Genomic DNA, 12,194 nt, shown 5'->3' with positions numbered 1-12,194 from the left:
TTGGCCTTATCTTTGCCTGCCATACTTCCCAGATCCCTGCTCTTCCATCTTCCCTGAATGCCAGCACATAAGAACGATGGCAGCCCACTAGTGTAAAGGTGACAGGCACATGATAATAGCCCAATTATCCCAAAATGCCAAATTTTACTCTAAAGGAAAAGGAGTGTGCGGTGATTAATGGTGAACACTTAAGGGGAAGAGTTAGACAACGCTGTTGGAGAGGAGAAAATATGGATCAGACTGCCGCTGCTACAGATGCTTCCTCCCTCCTGACAAGTGCAATTCATTTGAGAAGCCATTAACGTGCATAATTATGCTAATCAAGCAGTAATTAAGTGCTTATTCATTAGAGACCTTTTTTGTCTGTTAATTTCATCAAGCATCGCTGTTGGGGTTTGTTTTCCTGCATATTTCTTTATGCAATATTTGCCAGATAAGGCGCTCGCGTATCACCAAACAGCCTCTTTTCTGGATATTTTTTGCGATTCACACTCACACACATACACACACACACACAAACACTAGTTTGATTACCAAGTGTGCATAACACACTATTGTACTGCCCCTGTACTTCACGTGCCATCAAACTAGAGTTGATTGTACAAAGGAAGAACTGCCCCACGAACACACTACAGTGATATACCACGCCATTATTTGTTATTACACACTATGGCTTGGTCAGATACTGCACGTACCGTGGGACTTCTAAAGTTGAATGCTATTTGATTGTACAGGTCGGAATTTGACCAAAATTTGGAGGCTAAGTACGCGTCTTAAGTCATTAGTTATGTGTCTGTTTGTGTTCTTTTTTTGGGGGGGAGGAGGGGTCCTGCAACTCTTATGGCAATTGAAGGGCCAGCCTCAACAAGAGGCGTGTTAACAGAAGATTTTTAGAAGAGAGAAACAAAACGCAGCCTGAGTTGGTGGAGCAGTTAGAGTGAGAATCAGCACCTCCAAGTCTGAGGCCATGGTCCTCATCCGGAAAGGGTGGAGTACCCTCCCCGGGTCAGGGGTGAGATCTTATCCCAAGTAGAGGTCTTCGAGTATCTTGGGTCTTGTTCACAAGTGAGGGAAGACTGGAGCGGGAGATGGACAGATTGGTGCAGCGACTGCAATGATTTGGACTGCATCGGTCTGTGTGGTGAAGAAGGAGCTGAGCCGTAAGGCAAAGCTCGCGATTGACCAGTCAATCTATGTTCCCACCCTAACATATGGACATGAGCTGTGAGTCATGACTAAAAAAAAAAAAAAATTGCGGACACAACAGGCCAAAATGTGTTTTCTCCGTAGGGGGTCTCTCTTAAACAGAGGGTGAAATTCTTGGTCTCCACTTGGTCATCCCCAGAAGAGCTGGACGAAGTGGCTGAGAGAGGGAAGTCTGGGCTTCACTGTTAAGGTTGTTTCCCCCACCCCGGATAAGCTGAAGAAAATGTAGGGCTGGATGGAATAAGGAAATTAATTTTCTTAAGTGCTTTACTGACAGCATGGGCTCCATTTTCATAAGCCGGAGTGTATATGATTGTGGCATGTATGCAAGTTTGGCAGACCAGTCTGCATTAAGACCTGGGCGGCTATGGCTCAGTAGGTAGAGCGGGTCGTCCAGTGACCGATGGGTAGCTAGTTCGAATCCCGGCTCCAACTGTCTGCATGTCGAATTGTCCTTGGGCAAGACACTGAACCCTAATTTGCTCCCAATGGGAGCAAATTGCCAATGTATGGCTGTAGTCGCCCATTGGTGTATGAATGTGTGTGTAAATGGGTGAGTGCGAGGCTATGTAAAGCGCTTTGGGCACTGTGACAGTGTAGATAAAGCGCTATATAAGTGCTGTCCAGTCCAAGATGGGCGTACCAACGCAACAAGCATGTGTCCTTTGACATCCGCCCGGCGCACGTGACAATTTGCTGTCTAAGCTTACGGCTTACACTTAATTACACCTCTAACTATTGGCGCAATGTTGATAACTGGTCTAACGTGATTTAGGTGAAGTTGATGAACTGAATTATTGTGGAAATGAATTCATTTAACGCAATATTATTATTATCATCATTATTATATTTTTTAAATCAGCACACGTACTGGCTGGCACTCACCTCCGGGGGCCGCGTGGAAACGAAGGGGATATAGATCAATGAGGTCCGTGGAAATATAGTAATTAAGTCGTGAGCGGTTTTTCACCAGCTTGTTCTGTATTTAATAAGGGTGTACCATAATGGTCAATGCTCCGCTTATGCACAGATCGCTGTGTCCTTTTCCGTATATAGAGACGTCTCCATGTGAGACTATTTGCTCCACTTTTAAAGGGGATGAAAGAAGCGACTTTGATTGGACAGATTGAAGTCGGCTGTGATGCTGCCCACACATGTGCAGGCCTCTCATTTAAAATTGACTGGGGTTACGCTATTCCACGGAATTACCAGAACCAAGTCTAGCCCACTAAGAGCAGAACTGGATTTTTTGGCAGTCACAAAAATAGAGTTAGAGAGAGAGAGAATTATCAGGTTATCAGGTTTTGTAATGGAAACAGTTTCATCCTGGAAATGTTTATTACTACAATGTTTCTATTCTTTACTATGTAAAAAATCCAAACAAATCCTGGAGCAGATTGCGCACAACTATGGAGGTTCTACTGAATGGACTATAGAATAAATCACTGGGCCAGGCTTCAGTGGATTTGGGGGGACAGGTTTCCTGCACACTAATTATTTAAACTGAACTGCTACCATAAAAGTACAGCTACAGTATACTAGACTGAGATGAGGAAAACAGGCATTACACTACATTCTTGTTGTCTGTAATGCAATACCTCTTTCACTGGTGTTGGCCCGGTGGTCAATCCGGAGGTCCTATTCAACATGGGTGTTGTTTTTCATTTAGCTGACTGACACAGCAAACCTCCCATTGTCATTCGTCCGCAACAAGAGCAAATGTTTTCTCCAGCTTAGTCACCAGTTATGTTACTACCATCAGTTCATAGACGTCCACATTGTTGCCACAAGATCACTTACAAAAGGGTGATGAACACAGTTACCTACTACCTACTTTATCTTTAGAAGCCCGGAAGACATTTAGAACACAATTGCTCAAACTTGAAACACCAACAGGAGCTGCAATGGGGGTAAAAAAGTAACACTGGCTACAATCCAACTTTTTCTGGTTGTACTCCAAGTGTTGCCAATCTGTGTGATTTGTGAAGGTTCAGTGTGAGACTGTAACTCCCCTCAAGGAGAATCAGTTGGGGGCAACATGGACCATGTCTGTGTTTACATTCTTTGCCTACGAAAACAAAACACTCACAGTACAGGTAATTACTGTACTTACCTCTGATTATTTAATCAGAATCAGAATCAGAATCATCTTTATTTGCCAAGTATGTCCAAAACAAACAAGGAATTTGTCTCCGGTAGTTGGAGCCGCTCTAGTACAACAGACAGTCAATTTACAGAACACTTTGGAGACATAAAGACATTGACAAAAAACAACAACAAACAACAATTGTGCAAAAAGATGCAGAGCCCTCAGTTCGAATGGCTAATATCGCAATAGTCCATTGTGCAAAGGGCACTGAGACTTCAAGGAGTGTATGCGGTTTAAAGTGACGAGTACTGCGATAATCTGGGACAATGGTTGTGCAAATGTTACAGATACTCCTCAATCAGTGTGCAAATGGAGCAGATGCTACTCTGGCATGAGTGGCCACTATATGCAAATAGTGCAGCACGGCGAGACAACTACAGTGAGTGCACGAGTAATACATAATACAGAAATGTGACAACGAACTCAAGTCAAAAAATTGCCAGCTTGTTGTAATGGAATTGTAAGTTAGCTGTTCAAGAAGTTGATTGCAAGAGGGAAGAAGCTGTTGGAATGTCTACTAGTTCTAGTTTGCATTGATCGGTAGCGCCTACCTGAGGGAAGGAGCTGGAAGAGCTGGTGACCAGGGTGGGGAGGGTCCGAGAGGATTTTGCACGCCCTTGTCTTAGTTCTGGCAGCGTGCAAGTCCTCAAGGGTGGGTAGGGGGGGTACCGACAATCCTTTCAGCAGTTTTGATTGTCCGTTGCAGTCGGAGTTTGTCCTTTTTTGTAGCAGCACCAAACCAGACTGTGATGGAAGAACACAGGACTGATTCGATGACCGCTGTGTAGAACTGTCTCAGCAGCTCCGGTGGCAGGCCATGCTTTCTCAGAAGCCGCAGGAAGTACATCCTCTGCTGGGCCTTTTTGAGGACGGAGTTGATGTTGGTCGCCCACTTCAGGTCCTGGGAGATTGTAATTCCCAGGAACTTGAAGGTCTCGACGGTTGACACAAGGCAGCTGGACAGCGTGAGGGGCAGCTGTGGCGAAGGATGCCTCCTGAAGTCCACGATCATCTCTACAGTCTTGAGCGTGTTCAGCTCCAGGTTGTGTCGGCCGCACCACAGCTCCAGCCGCTCCGCTTCCTGTCGATATGCAGACTCGTCACCGTCCTTGATGAGGCCGATGACAGTGGTGTCATCTGCAAACTTCAGGAGTTTGACAGTCGGGTTCGCTGAGGTGCAGTCGTTCGTGTAGAGAGAGAAGAGCAGCGGAGAGAGGACACAACCTTGGGGTGCCCCAGTGCTGATGCTGCGTGTGGATGAGGTGGCCTCCCCCAGCCTGACCTGCTGTGTCCTGCCCGTCAGAAAGCTGGTAATCCACTGGCAGATGGCAGGTGAGACGCTGAGCTGGAGAAGCTTGGATGAAAGGAGTTCAGGGATGATGGTGTTGAACGCTGAGCTGAAGTCCACGAACAGGATCCTCGCGTAGGTCCCTGCACTGTCGAGGTGTTCTAGGATGAAGTGCAGTCCCATGTTGACTGCATCATCCGCAGATCTGTTCGCTTGGTAGGCAAACTGCAGGGGGTCCAGCAGGGGACCTGTGACACTCTTGAGGTGGTCCAGCACAAGACGTTCAAAGGACTTCATGACCACAGATGTCAAAGCGACAGGCCTGTAGTCATTCAGACCCGAGATTGCAGGTTTCTTGGGGACTGGGATGATGGTGGAGCGTTTGAAGCAGGATGGAACTTCGCACATTTCCAGTGATCTGTTGAAGATCTGAGTGAAGACTGGCGCGAGCTGGTCCGCGCAGACTTTGAGGCAGGATGGAGACACGTGGTCCGGGCCTGCCGCTTTGTTAATCTTTTGTTGTTTGAAGATGCGTCTCACATCCTGTTCATGGATGGTTAACGCAGAGGTCAGAGGTGTGATTGTGGTCGCGGGTGCGGCCGGATTGGTGTGTGGTGTGAAACTGTCCTTTTCAAATCTGCAGTAGAAGGTATTCAAGTCGTTGGCTAGTGTGCTATTGTTCTCAGCTTGGGGGGATCGTCGCTTGTAATTAGTCAGCGACTGGAATGCATGCCAGACTGATTTAGAGTCGTTTGCGCTAAACTGTTTTTCCAACTTTGCTGTATAGATCCTCTTTGCAATGTTAATTTCTTTGGTCAGCTGGTTTCTAGCTCGATTATACAGGGCCCTGTCCCCGCTCTGATATGCGTCCTCCTTAGCTTGGCGAAGCTGCTTAAGTTTAGCAGTGAACCACGGCTTATTGTTGTTGAATGTGCGAAATGATTTTGTTGGAACACAGACCTCTTCACAGAAACTGATATAGGATGTAACAGTGTCCGTATATTCATCCAGGCTGCCAGCTGAATTTTCAAAGACACTCCAGTCTGTGCAGTCTAAGCAGCTTTGAAGTTCCATCTTGGCTTCATTTGTCCACTTTTTGACTGTTTTCACTGTAGGCTTCGCACATTTAAGTTCTTGCCTGTACGTCGGTATTAAGTGAATTAAGCAGTGATCAGACGAGCCCAAGGCTGCACGAGGTATAGCACGGTATGCGTTTTTTACCGTGGTGTAGCAGTGGTCTAAAGTATTATTTTCCCTGGTAGGACAGTCGATGTGCTGCTTGTATTTAGGGAGTTCGTGGTTGATTTTCATTATATTACGTTATCTAAAATAATGGCCGAATAAAACATTTATATATAGTGGCAAAACTCAGTTAAAATGCAAATTAGAGCTTACGTTTTATGTGATTTATTGTATTTCAGTAATAACAGTCACAATGAAACCTTTAGCTTTTCATAAGTTTTATATTACCACTGCAAAATAATTCTAAGCTTTTGTAAAATTATTTATTCCTGTCGAATTTGAAAGCAATTTTTGCATATGACATTTCAACAGGTATTTACTTTTTACTCTTGGAGCGCATTTTACTTTCATTGCATGTACCACTGTACATACTGTTTACATTTTCTTCAATTTATGACAGACTTTTTCATTCGTAGCACTGTAATGAGTTAGAAAACTGAAACTCACAAACATACTGCACATAAAGTATGACCTGCGATTTTACAGTATATCTTTAAAAATAGTTGCCCACTGCACAATGAGCAATGCGGCCAAAATGACTGAACTGGACAATCACAAAAAAATACTCACCCACACATTAAGCGAGTGGATCTAGCCCATATACCACCTCACTGCAATGGAAGACTGTGACCCCTCGGTGTTCGTATGGGGAAACAACGGTTTGAGGTGCAAGATACACTACTTTATTATTCTATTGACCCACAAACAAAAACGGTGCAATTGTCAAGGAAGAAACAAATTGCCCTAGCGGCTGTAGATAATAATACAAAGAGAGGAAACAGGCAAGAATTAAAAGGAGAGAGTGCAGATATTTGAGACGCTATTGGTTCCATTCACTGAATGTGCTATTCACTGAATGTGCTATGCATTTCCACGACAGAGAATCTCCACACTAGATTTTTGATTGGATTCAAGTCAGGTGATTGGCTGGGCCATTCTAGCACCTTTATTTTTTTTATTTTTTATTTTTATGTTTCCTTGGTAGTATGTTTTGGATCATTATCTTGCTGAAATGTCCACCCTCGTTTCATTTTCATCATCCTGGTAGATGGTAGCAGAAGAATGTCTCGGTTCATTTCCCCATTCATCCTTCCTCCAGTAATGTAAAGTTTACCAGTACCATTTTCTGAAAAGCAGCCCCACACTATCATGTTCCCGCCTCTGAACTTCACTGTTGGTATGGTGTTTTAGGGTGAGGTGCAGTGCCATTTCTCCTCCAAACATCTTGTACAAATCTTGTTCAGCAAACATTAAACAAGCTTTGACATGTCGGTTTTACAGCAATGGGGTCTTGCGTGGTGAGCATGCATACAGGCCACAGTGCCGGAGTGCATTACTCAGTTTTTCTTGTGACAACAGTACTTGCTAATTCCAGGTCTTTTTGAAGCTCTCCACGGGTGGTCCTTGGCTCTTGGAGAACTCTTCTGATTATTCTTTGCACTCCTCTGTCAGCAATCTTGCAAGGAGCACCAAATTTATGGTGGTATGATTGGTATAAAGGTCCCAACCGTGCTCACTGGATCATTCAAAAGCTTAGATATGGGCCTGTAACCAATCCCATCGTTATGTTTTGCAACAATTAGTTTCCGATGTTCGCTCTTTGCTCTTACCCATTATGAGATGTGTCTTGACTCACACCTTGGCAATGAGACCTTTTTGTAGGCCATCAATTTGGACTGAACCAGCTGATATTCTTTTGCACTGACAAGGGGCTGGATTGTTGTTTGATTATTGATAGATTTTAGGTGTTGTCTTAGCTTTCCATGCCTTTTTACACCGCCCTTTCTGTGCCATTTCACATTTTTACACTCAATTTCTGATCTTATTTGTTCTATTTTCTTCGTATGTATGGAATACTTGGGTTCTTCCCAACATCTGGTGAAATTTTTAGGTCCACAATCAGAATCTGAATCAGAATCATCTTTATTTGCCAAGTATGTCCAAAAAACACAAGGAATTTTTCTCCGGTAGTTGGAGTCCACTAGCACTTACAGCAGTTTGAAAGACTAATATTGCAATAGTCCGGTGCAATGACCATTGTGCAAAGGGCGCCGAGACTTCAAGCAAGTGCGATAATCTGGGACAATGTTGATTGTGCAAATGTTGCAGAAATTCCTCAATCATTGTGCAAATGGGGCAGATGCTACTCTGGCATGAGTGGCCAGTATTGGTCAACAACAGATATGCAAATAGTGCAGCGTGGTGAGACTACTACACCATTGAAAGTATATTTAATGAGAAACATGTATATATTCATATTAATTAATTAATAATTAAGTAATCTTAATATATATTAACATATATAAATGACCTTAGCGCTCAAGGTATACCCCTGCTGCCATGCTGAGTGATGAGGGCTATTCACAAGTTTGAGGAGCCCACAATTTTACAAAGATTGAGGATTAGGCCAACACTTTTGTTAATGTGTTGTAAAAGGAGACTAAACACTTACATAATTAGGTAAAATCTATATTAAGGACCTTTCATAGTCACGAAACAGTGTGAATAGAAAAATTGGGCTTCTTGGCTGCAGTTTGCAAAGGACTATGAAGGCCACACTGAAAAGAAAAGAAATATAAATATATACTTATTATACATATTATTATTTTGTTTATATTCTTTAAATTTTATTGCAGTTTTTCTTGTAATATTAGAATTGCATTATAATGTTTTTGTTTTTTTTTACTTTATTTTCATATTTCTTATATTTATTCTTTTCCCTTTGGACTTCATAGTAAAATGTCAACTCTACTCCTGATGGTTGTTTGTTTGTATGTGCCCTGCGATTGGGTGGCAACCAGTTCAGGGTGTACCCCGCCTCCTGCCCAATGATAGCTGGGATAGGCTCCAGCACGCCCGCGGCGGCCCTTGTGAGGAGAAGCGGCTCAGAAAATGGATGGATGAAAGGGAGGTGTATCTCACCTATGAGAGACAAAATGAGAAAAAAAAAAATCCAGAAAATCGCATTGTCTCATTTTGAAAGACTTTATTAGCAAATTATGGTAGAAAATAAGTATGTGGTCAATAACAAAGGTTCATCTCAATACTTTGTTATATACCCTTTGTGGGTAATGACAGAGGTCAAACGTTTTCTGTAAGGGCACAAGGTTTTCACACACTGTTGCTGGTATTTTGGCCCATTCCTCCATGCAGATCTCTTCTAGAGCAGTGATTTTTTGGGGCTGTTGCTTGGCAACACAGACTTTCAACTTCCTCCAAATATTTTCTATGGGGTTGAGATCTGGAGACTGGCTATGCCACTCCAGGACCTTGAAATGCTTCTTATGAAGCCACTCCTTCGTTGCCCGGGCGATGTGTTTGGGATCATTGTCATGGTGAAAGACCCAGCCATGTGTCATCTTCAATGCCCTTGCTGATGGAAGGAGGTTTTCATTCAAAATCTCGTGATACATGGCCTCATTCCTTATTTCCTTTACACGGATCAGTCGCCCTGGTCCCTTTGCAGAAAAACAGCCCCAAAGCATGATGTTTCCACCCCAATGCTTCACAGTAGGTGTGGTGTTTTTGGGATGCAACTCAGCATTCTTTCTCCTCCAAACACGACAATTTAATTCTCCCAATCCTCTTCTGCATCATCCAAATGCTCTCTAGCAAACTTCAGAAGGGCCTGGACATGTAGTTGCTTAAGCAGGGGGACACGTCTGGTACTGCAGGATTTGAGTCCTTGGCGGCGTAGTGTGTTAATGATGGTAGCCTTTGCTACTTTGGTCCCAGCTCTCTGCAGGTCATTCACTAGGTCTCCCCCCCATATGGTTCTGGGATCATTTTGGTCCCACGGGGGGGAGATCTGGGCATTGAGGGCCAGATCGAGGGAGAAAATTAGTGGTCTTGTATGCCTTTTCTGATAATTGCTCCCAGAGTTGATTTCTTCACAGCAAGCTGTTTACCTATTGCAGATTCAGTCTTCCCAGCCTGGTGCAGGTCTACAATTTTGTTTCTGGTGTCCTTTGACAGCTCTTTGGTCATGGCCATAGTGGAGTTTGGAGTGTGACTGTTTGAGGTTGTGGACAGGTGTCTTTTATACTGATGAGTTAAAACAGGTGCCATTTATATGGGTAACGAGTGGAGGACAGAGGAGCCTCTTAAAGAAGAAGTTACAGGTCTGTGAGAGCCAGAAATCTTGCTTGTTTGTAGGTGACCAAATACTTTTTTTTCACCAGAATTTGCTAATAAATTCTTTAAAAATCAGACAATGTGATTTTATGGATTTTTTTCTCATTATGCCTCTCATAGGTGTGGTATACCTATGATGAAAATTACAGGCCTCTCTCATATTTTTAAGTGGGAGAACTTGCACAATTGGTGGCTTACTAAATACTTTTTGGCTCCAATGTGTGTTTGTATGTGTGTGTGTGTGTGTGTGTGTGTATTGGAAGCCAACCCTGCACTCTATGCAACAGATAAGTCGTGTTCGGCCGCCTTGCTCGGCTTAAATTAAGTTAATTGCAGGATCATCCTGGTTGATGCAGAGCTTCTTTATCTCTCCTCCTCATATCTCTCAAATTGACCCATGTTAAAAATGACCTTTTTATTTTCTTCTTTCAAATATGTTTTAATTTACATATTTACACTATTGACCTGCCAGTGACACAAGTAGCTACAGCATGGGCAGAATTCATTCATTAATTACTACTAATGTTTCTGTAGTTAAACATGCAGTGGGGTCAGATTAACCCATGAACATACAATATTTAGTGTACCAAAGAAACAAACACAACAGGAGAGGTCAGCCAGTGTCATTGCTCAAAGACATGCAACCACTCAATATTATGGCCACATATTTTGTGAATATGCTGAAGGTTCATTGTCTTCCATTTAAAAACAACTCTCTTTAAATATTTTCTGTATTTTTACAACTGTATAATCTGCACTCCCACTGTGTCTACTAAGGCTTTGTGGTGCATGTGAAATGTTATGTGCAATGGCATGCCTCTGTCCACTTTCAGAGAGTCGGACAGGTGCTCTCATTGGACATGAAAGCCTCTGGTGATGTATGTCAGTCTTGATCAACCGTGATGATGCCCCCAGGAAACCAAATAGCTTCCTTTCATTTGACATCTAAACTGTTTTGTGTTTCAGCACTTTTCTGATAGTTTTGGCAGCTGGAACAACCATTTGGACTGTTGAGACTTGCCCTGTGCATGTTTTATATCCCCAAATGCTTTTAACGTGTTACCTTTTTGGCCGTATTTTCAATTTCATCAGGAGTAGAGTTGACACTTTCCTATGAAGTCCAAAGTGAAAAGAATAAATATATTACTACTATGAGAATAAAGTAAAAAATATTATGATAATGCAATTCTAATTTTACAAGAAAAACTGCAATAAAATTAAAATAATAAAAACTAAATAATAATAAGTTTAATAATTATATATTTCTAATGTTTTTTTTTTGTTTGTTTGTTTTTTCAGTGTGACCTTCATAGTCCTTTGTAAACTGCAGCCAAGAAGCCTGACTTTTCTATTCAGACTGTTTGGTGACTATAAAAGGTCATTAATATAGATTTTACTTAATTCTGCAAGTGTTTAGTCTCATCTTCCAACACATTAACAAAAGTGTTTGCCTAATCCTCAATCTTTGTAAAGTTGCGGGGCTCCTCAAACCTGTGAATAGCCCTCATCACTCAACATGACAGCAGGGGCACACCTTGAGCGCTAAGGTCATTTATTTCAATTACATTTATAGTCCCTTAATTATTGATTATCTATTGCAACTCAACATCCTATCCATACACATCAGTATGTTAAGGATGCCCAGCCTGAGTTTCAACGGGGCAGAAAAAGGTCCACGGTGACGTCCGGCTGCTCCTTTTGACGGCGCGTCAGGGTCGGCTCGCACGCTGCTAGGCCGCATCAGGGTGACGGCCGTCATCAATGTGGCGGGCCTGTCAGAACAAACTGGTGTGCTGGGAGAGAGATTCAGCTTTAGTGTCTGGATGGGGAGTATGCGACGCATGCACCGCCCTTCCACAGAATATGTTCCTCAAAGTGGCAAGCTGGTGGCAAGTTAATGACAAGAACAAGCGATGACATCATAGAAAAGCATGATTAGGATCCACTTACGACATGTGAGTAAGTCCATAGATCATGCAGGTGGGTGCTGCCTGAAAGGTTCAACACATTCATAAGTGATGCTTTCATGTTACTGTTTTACTTCCACCTTCATTTTAACTTAGCGCAAAAGTGATACAGGATGAATAAACAGTTGTCTCGAACATGACAGGGATTTGATTTGTAATATATTCCAATAGATTGACAGTCACAGCGGAGGCTAATGTGTAATCATTA

The sequence above is a fragment of the Phyllopteryx taeniolatus genome, chromosome 2, assembly GCF_024500385.1.
Source record: "Phyllopteryx taeniolatus isolate TA_2022b chromosome 2, UOR_Ptae_1.2, whole genome shotgun sequence".
In the NCBI taxonomy this organism is placed as follows: Eukaryota; Metazoa; Chordata; class Actinopteri; order Syngnathiformes; family Syngnathidae; genus Phyllopteryx; species Phyllopteryx taeniolatus.
Note: the sequence above shows the minus strand (reverse complement) of the source record.